The following is an 8377-nucleotide window of genomic DNA, read 5'->3' on the forward strand; positions in this document are numbered from 1 at the left end:
GGTCTCCATCAACTACTAACCAGGCACTACACTGCTTAGCTTCCGAGATCAACGGATCGGGCGTGTTGAGTTTGGTATGGCCGTAAGCAATGTCAAATGTCACTAAGCAGCATATATAAGTGGTCAAAATGATCATTGCATGTATTTTGATGATGTAAATGTTACCATGTCTCCTGATGAAAATGAAAAGCTTACAGCACCTGTAACCAGGCTGTCTCCCTCCAAGTCCACCATCACCATAAGTACTAACCCGCCCGACCCTGCTAAACTTGAGACAAGACACTGGTGTTGTTCATGTGGTATGCCTTAAGCCATTTTGTCAGTCACAAAAGCAGTATTATAAGTGTCAAAATGATCATGCATGTATTTTGATGATGTAAATATTCCATGTCTCCTGAAGAGAATAAAAACTTACAGCACCTGGTATTCCGGGCGGTCTCCATCCAAGTATAACAGCCCGACACTGCTTGGCTTCCGAGATCAAACGAGACAGGCGTGTTCAGGTGGTATGGTCGTAACGATGGTGATGTGACAAACGCAGTATATATAATGGTCAAATGATCATTGCATGTATTTGATGATGTCAATGTACCATGTCTCTGATGAAAATGAAAGCTTACAGCACCTGGTATTCCCAGCGGTCTCCCATCAAGTACTAACAGCCCGACCGTGTTTGCTTCCAGATCAGACGAGATCGGCTGTTCAGGTTGGTATGCGTAGCATGGTGCTGTGCAAAGCAATATATATAATTGGTCAAATCATATTGCATGTATTTTGATGATGTAAATGTTACATGTTCCTGATGAAATGAAAAGCTACAGCACCTGGTATTCCCAGGCAGTCTCCATCAAGTACTAACCAGGCACGACGCTGATTAGCTTCCGAGATCAGACGAGATCAGGCTTGTTCAGTTGGTATGGCCGTAAGCAAGTCAAATGTCACTTAATCAGTACATATAAGTGGTAAAATGATCATTGCATGTTTTTGATGATTAAATGTTACCATGTCTCCTGATGAAAATGAAAGGCTTACAGCACTGTCCCAGCGTCTCCCTCCAGTATAACCAGGCCCACTGCCTAGCTTCGAGATCACGTTCAGGGTGGAAAATGTCATGTCACAAACACATATAAATGTCAAAATGATATGCATGTATTTTGATGAGTAAGTTACCATGCTCCGATGAATGAAAGGCTACAGCACCAGTTCCCAGGCGTCTCCCATCCAATATAACCAGCGACCTGCACTTCCGAGATCACGATGGCGGTTCAGTGGTATGCCTAAGCAATTCAGTAACAAAGCATATATATAGTGGTCAAAGATCATGCATGTATTTTATGATGTAAATTTACAGTCCCTGAGAAAGAACTTCAGCCTGTATCCGGCGTCTCACCAATACTAACAGCCGACCATGCTTGCTTCCGAGATCACGAGACGGGCGTGTTCAGTTTGGTAGGCGTAAGAGTCAATTCACAAGCAAATAAAGTGGTCAAAAGATTTTATGTTTTGATGAGTATGTTACCATGCTCCTGATGAAGAAAAGTACGCACCTGTATTCCAGCGTCTCCATCCAATCAACAGCTACCTGTTAAATTCCAATCAGACGATCGCTGTTCAGGTGTATGCGTAACAGTACTGTCAAAAATATATAAATGCAAAATCATCATTGCATATTTGATGAGTAAATGTACCATCTCCTGATAAATGAAGCTTACACACCAGTATTCCCAGGCGTCCATCAATACTAACCAGCCACAGTGCTTCGAATCAACGGATCGGCTGTTATTGTAGCCGTAAGCAATGTCAATGTCACTACAATATAAGTGTCAAAATGATCATGCATGTATTTTGATGATGTAAGTTACCAGTTCCTGATGAAAAAAACTAACACGAATCCAGGCTTCCCCATCCAAGTCCCCATCCATAAACCAGCCCCCGCAACTTCAGATCAGACGGTGTGTCAGTGTGTATCCCTTAAGCATTGTCAGTCACAAAACATATAATAATTGTCAAATTCATTGCATGATTTGAGAGTAAATACCATGTTCCTGAAGAAAAAAAACCTTACACACCTGGATTCCAGCGTCTCCCATCCAAGTAAACCAGCCCGACCTGCTGGCTTCCGAGACAAACGAGCAGGCGTGTCAGGTGGTTGTCAAGCGATATGTACAAGCATATATATAATGTCAATATCATTGCTGTATTTGATGATTAAGTTACCATGTCTCCTATGAAAATGAAAAGCTTACAGACTGGTATTCCAGGCGGTCTCCCATCCAAGTACTAACCAGCCGACCTGTTAGCTTCCAAGATCAGACAGATCGGGCTGTTCAGTTGGTGGCCGAAGCAATGGTGCCTGTACAAACCAATATATATAATGGTCAAAATATCATTGCATGTATTTGATGATTAAATGTTACCAGTCCCTATGAAAATGAAAACTTACAGCACCTGGTATCCCAGGCGTCTCCATCAAGTACTAACCAGGCACGACCTGATTAGTTCCGAATCAGAGAGATCAGGCTGTTCAGGTTGTATGGCCATAAGCAATGTCAAATGTCACTAAAGCAGTATATATAAGTGATCAAAATCATCATTGCATGAATTTTTGTTTTTGAGCTGAAGCTTCTACAATGATACAGTCTGCCAGGAAGTAGAGTCAGAATGTAACAGGTAGATATGAATCAGAGACAAAAACAAGGCGACACGGTCCAACCAGGGTTTGGATGTGATTTGTGTTTAAACTGAACACTGCCTGAGATTGGCTTATCGTGAAAGGCCTACTGCACCTTAGCCAATCATCATCACCTATGCGGACGTCGCAGCTGTTTCAGCATGTCAATTTCAGCATATCAATTTCAACTTTTGCCTGTCTGAAAATTGCCGGACGGCTCTTGTTGACTTTGAAGTCGACTTTCTCGTTGGTTTTTGTAGCATTTGGTAACAAATTCAAAGCCGCCCTCTCTGAGGAAAGATTGCACTTTCAGGCAATTTCCCAGAGTGCTCCCTACTGAGATATTCAGCTCTTTTGCTGTTTTGTTGGTTGCCATTGATGCTTGTCATTCGGGAAATGTTTTGTAAAACTTTGGACAAAAATCAATGAACCATGCTCTATTCAAGTGTGTTCGTTGTCTTGCTTGCAGTCAATTTGTAACTCTGAGAAGCATTAAAGAATGTACAGATCCACAGAGGCTTGTATAAAACAAACTTTCAGTAAGATCAAAGGCAAAGATTCTATGCCATCATGGCCAAAGGAAAAGATTTGATGAAAGGACAGAATTCTATGACATCATGAAGGAAAACATTCTATGGCACATTCTATGTAAATTTTGTGAGGAGTGCGATAGGAAGAGAGAGTGTGGGAAAGATTTTCCAAATTTCTTCTGTTTTCTGTGATCATTTTCTTTTCTCCCACTCTGGTTGTGTTTTCATTTAGGTTCCTCGATCAAAGTTTTCATTAACACCTTTTCAATCTTGAGTAGTGAGATCTATAACACTGCCGTCCGATGGTACTATTGATATGATAATATATGTCGTCAGATTTTGGCATGAGCAACCAAAATCACCACTACCACTCTTCTACCAACTGTATCAGTATTAGTGAAAAATAGTAGTAGATGTAATTATTTTTGTACCTTGAACATATTTACTTTTATATAGTTTCTCTCCTTTGGTTTTGGTTTGTTTTATCATTTTGCATTGTCTGTAAAACCTTCATTTCTCCACGGGGAATAACGTAAAATAGTCCTGCCTTATCTCTAATTCAAGATTCAAGTGATTCAGTACATCTAATGACAACTAACTGGGGTCTTTTTTATTTTCATAGATCACTCTTTTATACATGTCTCATAAAAAGTCCAGCATTAGAGCATAAACACTCAAATATGTTAAGGTTGACTCTTCGGCTATAGTTGTAGTTGTACAACTATTTAACGCTGTACCAGTTGGCAGCATCACAACGTGCTAAACCGGTTAGCCTGTTCCAAGACAAACAGAAAACTTACAGCAATAAAAATGACAACACAACTACAGCCGGTAAAACTTTTCTTAATTGCTTGCCTAGGTAAACAAAGGTTAAATAAAAATAAAATACTAACATACATACAGACACATTCTGACACATTGAAATTGGCCGTTAGCACGTTAACTTAGCCCCGTAGTTAGCTCCCCACTCCACCGTATGCTAACGACCACGTTAGCTCCCCTGGCCTCGTTTTATTTCGGCGTCAGTCCTCAATTGTTTTCATTTGATGATGTCCTCAATTGTTTTCCTTTGATGATGATGTCATGAAATGTTTTCCTTTGATCATGATGGCATAGAATCTTTGCCTTTGCTCTTATTGAAAGTTTGTTTTATACAAACCTAGGTTTGTCCGTAGATTCTGTTAGACTTTCAAACTGAAAGCAAGCGAGACAAGCAAACACGGGCGTCTTACAAGGTGGTATGGTGTCAGTCACAAAAGCGGTACATATAAGTGGTCAAAATAAATATTGCATGTATTATGATGATGGAAATGTTCCTGTGTCCCCTGATGAAAATGAAAGGCTTACAGGACCTGGTATTCCCGGGCAGCCTCCCATTCAAGTACTAACCACGCCCGACCCTGCTAAACTTCCGAGATCATATGAGATCGGGATTGTTCAGGTTGGTATGGCCGTAAGCAACGGCAAATGTCTCTAAAGCAGTATATATAAGTGATCAAAATGATCATTGCGTGTATTTTGATGATGTAAATGTTACCATGTCTCCTGATGTCTCCATGTCTCCTCGTAAGCAACCAGATCAGCTTCAGGGTGGTATGGCCGTAAGCAACGCTAGCTGTCACAAACGCAGTATATATAAGTGCTCAAAATCATCATTGCATGTATTTTGATGATGTAAATGTTACCATGTCTCCTGATGAAAATGAAAAGCTTACAGCACCTGGTATTCCCAGGCAGTCTCCCATCCAAGTACTAACCAGGCACGACGCTGATTAGCTTCCGAGATCAGACGAGATCAGGCTTGTTCAGGTTGGTATGGCCGTAAGCAACGTCAAATGTCACTTAATCAGTACATATAAGTGGTCAAAATGATCATTGCATGTATTTTGATGATGTAAATGTTACCATGTCTCCTGATGAAAATGAAAGGCTTACAGCACCTGGTATACCCAGGCGGTCTCCCATCCAAGTATTAACCAGGCCCTACACTGCCTAGCTTCCGAGATCAGACGTGTTCAGGGTGGTATGGCCGTAAGCAATGGTCACTGTCACAAACACAGTATATATAAGTGGTCAAAATGATCATTGCATGTATTTTGATGATGTAAATGTTACCATGTCTCCTGATGAAAATGAAAGGCTTACAGCACCTAGTATTCCCAGGCGGTCTCCCATCCAAGTACTAACCAGGATCGACCGTGCCTAGCTTCCGAGATCAGACGAGATCGGGCGTGTTCAGGTTGGTATGGCCATAAGCAATTTCAAATGTAACTAAAGCAGTATATATAAGTGGTCACACAGATCATTGCATGTATTTTGATGATGTAAATGTTACCATGTCTCCTGATGAAAATGAAAAGCTTACAGCACCTGGTATTCCCAGGCGGTCTCCCATCCAAGTACTAACCAGGCCCGACCATGCTTGGCTTCCGAGATCAGACGAGATCAGGCGTGTTCAGGTTGGTATGGCCATAAGCAATGTCAAATGTCACTAAAGCAGTATATATAAGTGATCAAAATCATCATTGCATGAATTTTTGTTTTTGAGCTGAAGCTTCTACAATGATACAGTCTGCCAGGAAGTAGAGTCAGAATGTAACAGGTAGATATGAATCAGAGACAAAAACAAGGCGACACCGGTCCAACCAGGGTTTGGATGTGATTTGTGTTTAAACTGAACACTGCCTGAGATTGGCTTATCGTGAAAGGCCTACTGCACCTTAGCCAATCATCATCACCTATGCGGACGTCGCAGCTGTTTCAGCATGTCAATTTCAGCATATCAATTTCAACTTTTGCCTGTCTGAAAATTGCCGGACGGCTCTTGTTGACTTTGAAGTCGACTTTCTCGTTGGTTTTTGTAGCATTTGGTAACAAATTCAAAGCCGCCCTCTCTGAGGAAAGATTGCACTTTCAGGCAATTTCCCAGAGTGCTCCCTACTGAGATATTCAGCTCTTTTGCTGTTTTGTTGGTTGCCATTGATGCTTGTCATTCGGGAAATGTTTTGTAAAACTTTGGACAAAAATCAATGAACCATGCTCTATTCAAGTGTGTTCGTTGTCTTGCTTGCAGTCAATTTGTAACTCTGAGAAGCATTAAAGAATGTACAGATCCACAGAGGCTTGTATAAAAACAAACTTTCAGTAAGATCAAAGGCAAAGATTCTATGCCATCATGGCCAAAGGAAAAGATTTGATGAAAGGACAGAATTCTATGACATCATGAAGGAAAACATTCTATGGCACATTCTATGTAAATTTTGTGAGGAGTGCGATAGGAAGAGAGAGTGTGGGAAAGATTTTCCAAATTTCTTCTGTTTTCTGTGATCATTTTCTTTTCTCCCACTCTGGTTGTGTTTTCATTTAGGTTCCTCGATCAAAGTTTTCATTAACACCTTTCAATCTTGAGTAGTGAGATCTATAACACTGCCGTCCGATGGTACTATTGATATGATAATATATGTCGTCAGATTTTGGCATGAGCAACCAAAATCACCACTACCACTCTTCTACCAACTGTATCAGTATTAGTGAAAAATAGTAGTAGATGTAATTATTTTTGTACCTTGAACATATTTACTTTATATAGTTTCTCTCCTTTGGTTTTGGTTTGTTTTATCATTTTGCATTGTCTGTAAAACCTTCATTTCTCCACGGGGAATAACGTAAAATAGTCCTGCCTTATCTCTAATTCAAGATTCAAGTGATTCAGTACATCTAATGACAACTAACTGGGGTCTTTTTTATTTTCATAGATCACTCTTTTATACATGTCTCATAAAAAGTCCAGCATTAGAGCATAAACACTCAAATATGTTAAGGTTGACTCTTCGGCTATAGTTGTAGTTGTACAACTATTTAACGCTGTACCAGTTGGCAGCATCACAACGTGCTAAACCGGTTAGCCTGTTCCAAGACAAACAGAAAACTTACAGCAATAAAAATGACAACACAACTACAGCCGTAAAACTTTTCTAATTGCTTGCCTAGGTAAACAAAGGTTAAATAAAAATAAAATACTAACATACATACAGACACATTCTGACACATTGAAATTGGCCGTTAGCACGTTAACTTAGCCCCGTAGTTAGCTCCCCACTCCACCGTATGCTAACGACCACGTTAGCTCCCCTGGCCTCGTTTTATTTCGGCGTCAGTCCTCAATTGTTTTCATTTGATGATGTCCTCAATTGTTTTCCTTTGATGATGATGTCATGAAATGTTTTCCTTTGATCATGATGGCATAGAATCTTTGCCTTTGCTCTTATTGAAAGTTTGTTTTATACAAACCTAGGTTTGTCCGTAGATTCTGTTAGACTTTCAAACTGAAAGCAAGCGAGACAAGCAAACACGGGCGTCTTACAAGGTGTGTATGGTGTCAGTCACAAAAGCGGTACATATAAGTGGTCAAAATAAATATTGCATGTATTATGATGATGGAAATGTTCCTGTGTCCCCTGATGAAAATGAAAGGCTTACAGGACCTGGTATTCCCGGGCAGCCTCCCATTCAAGTACTAACCACGCCCGACCCTGCTAAACTTCCGAGATCATATGAGATCGGGATTGTTCAGGTTGGTATGGCCGTAAGCAACGGCAAATGTCTCTAAAGCAGTATATATAAGTGATCAAAATGATCATTGCGTGTATTTTGATGATGTAAATGTTACCATGTCTCCTGATGTCTCCATGTCTCCTCGTAAGCAACCAGATCAGCTTCAGGGTGGTATGGCCGTAAGCAACGCTAGCTGTCACAAACGCAGTATATATAAGTGCTCAAAATCATCATTGCATGTATTTTGATGATGTAAATGTTACCATGTCTCCTGATGAAAATGAAAACCTTACAGCACCTGGTATTCCCAGGCGGTCTCCCATCCAAGTACTAACCAGGCCCGACCATGCTTAGCTTCCGAGATCAGACGAGATCGGGCTTGTTCAGGTTGGTATGGCCGTAAGCAACGTCAAATGTAACTAAAGCAGTATATATAAGTGATCATAATGATCATTGCATGTATTCTGATGATGTCAATGTTACCATGTCTCCTGATGAGAATGAAAAGCTTACAGCACCTGGTATTCCCAGGAGGTCTCCCATCCAAGTACTAACCAGGCCCTACACTGCTTAGCTTCTGAGATCAGACGAGATCGGGAATTGTTCGTTTTTTTTTTTTGTT

At 40.6% G+C, this 8377-nt stretch overlaps 2 non-coding genes and 6 pseudogenes across 2 annotated transcripts; all 8 read right to left on the bottom strand.

The window, feature by feature from the left end:
* Positions 1-88, bottom strand: part of LOC125002975 — a 115-nt pseudogene extending 27 nt beyond the window's left edge.
* A 4453-nt stretch (positions 89-4541) lies between these two features.
* Positions 4542-4660, bottom strand: LOC125002326 (annotated as a pseudogene).
* A 249-nt stretch (positions 4661-4909) lies between these two features.
* On the bottom strand, positions 4910-5028 carry LOC125002054 (annotated as a pseudogene).
* A 101-nt stretch (positions 5029-5129) lies between these two features.
* LOC125002715 lies at positions 5130-5238 on the bottom strand (annotated as a pseudogene).
* Positions 5239-5339: 101 nt separating this feature from the next.
* Positions 5340-5458, bottom strand: LOC125001911 (annotated as a pseudogene).
* Positions 5459-5559: 101 nt separating this feature from the next.
* On the bottom strand, positions 5560-5678 carry LOC125003117. Its single transcript, XR_007111984.1, has one exon. It is a non-coding gene; the product is annotated as a 5S ribosomal RNA (ribosomal RNA).
* Positions 5679-7673: 1995 nt separating this feature from the next.
* Positions 7674-7792, bottom strand: LOC125002328 (annotated as a pseudogene).
* A 249-nt stretch (positions 7793-8041) lies between these two features.
* LOC125003246 lies at positions 8042-8160 on the bottom strand. The gene has a single exon (XR_007112108.1). It is a non-coding gene; the product is annotated as a 5S ribosomal RNA (ribosomal RNA).
* Positions 8161-8377: the final 217 nt, after the last annotated feature.

The sequence above is a fragment of the Mugil cephalus genome, chromosome 23, assembly GCF_022458985.1.
Source record: "Mugil cephalus isolate CIBA_MC_2020 chromosome 23, CIBA_Mcephalus_1.1, whole genome shotgun sequence".
Taxonomy (NCBI): Eukaryota; Metazoa; Chordata; class Actinopteri; order Mugiliformes; family Mugilidae; genus Mugil; species Mugil cephalus.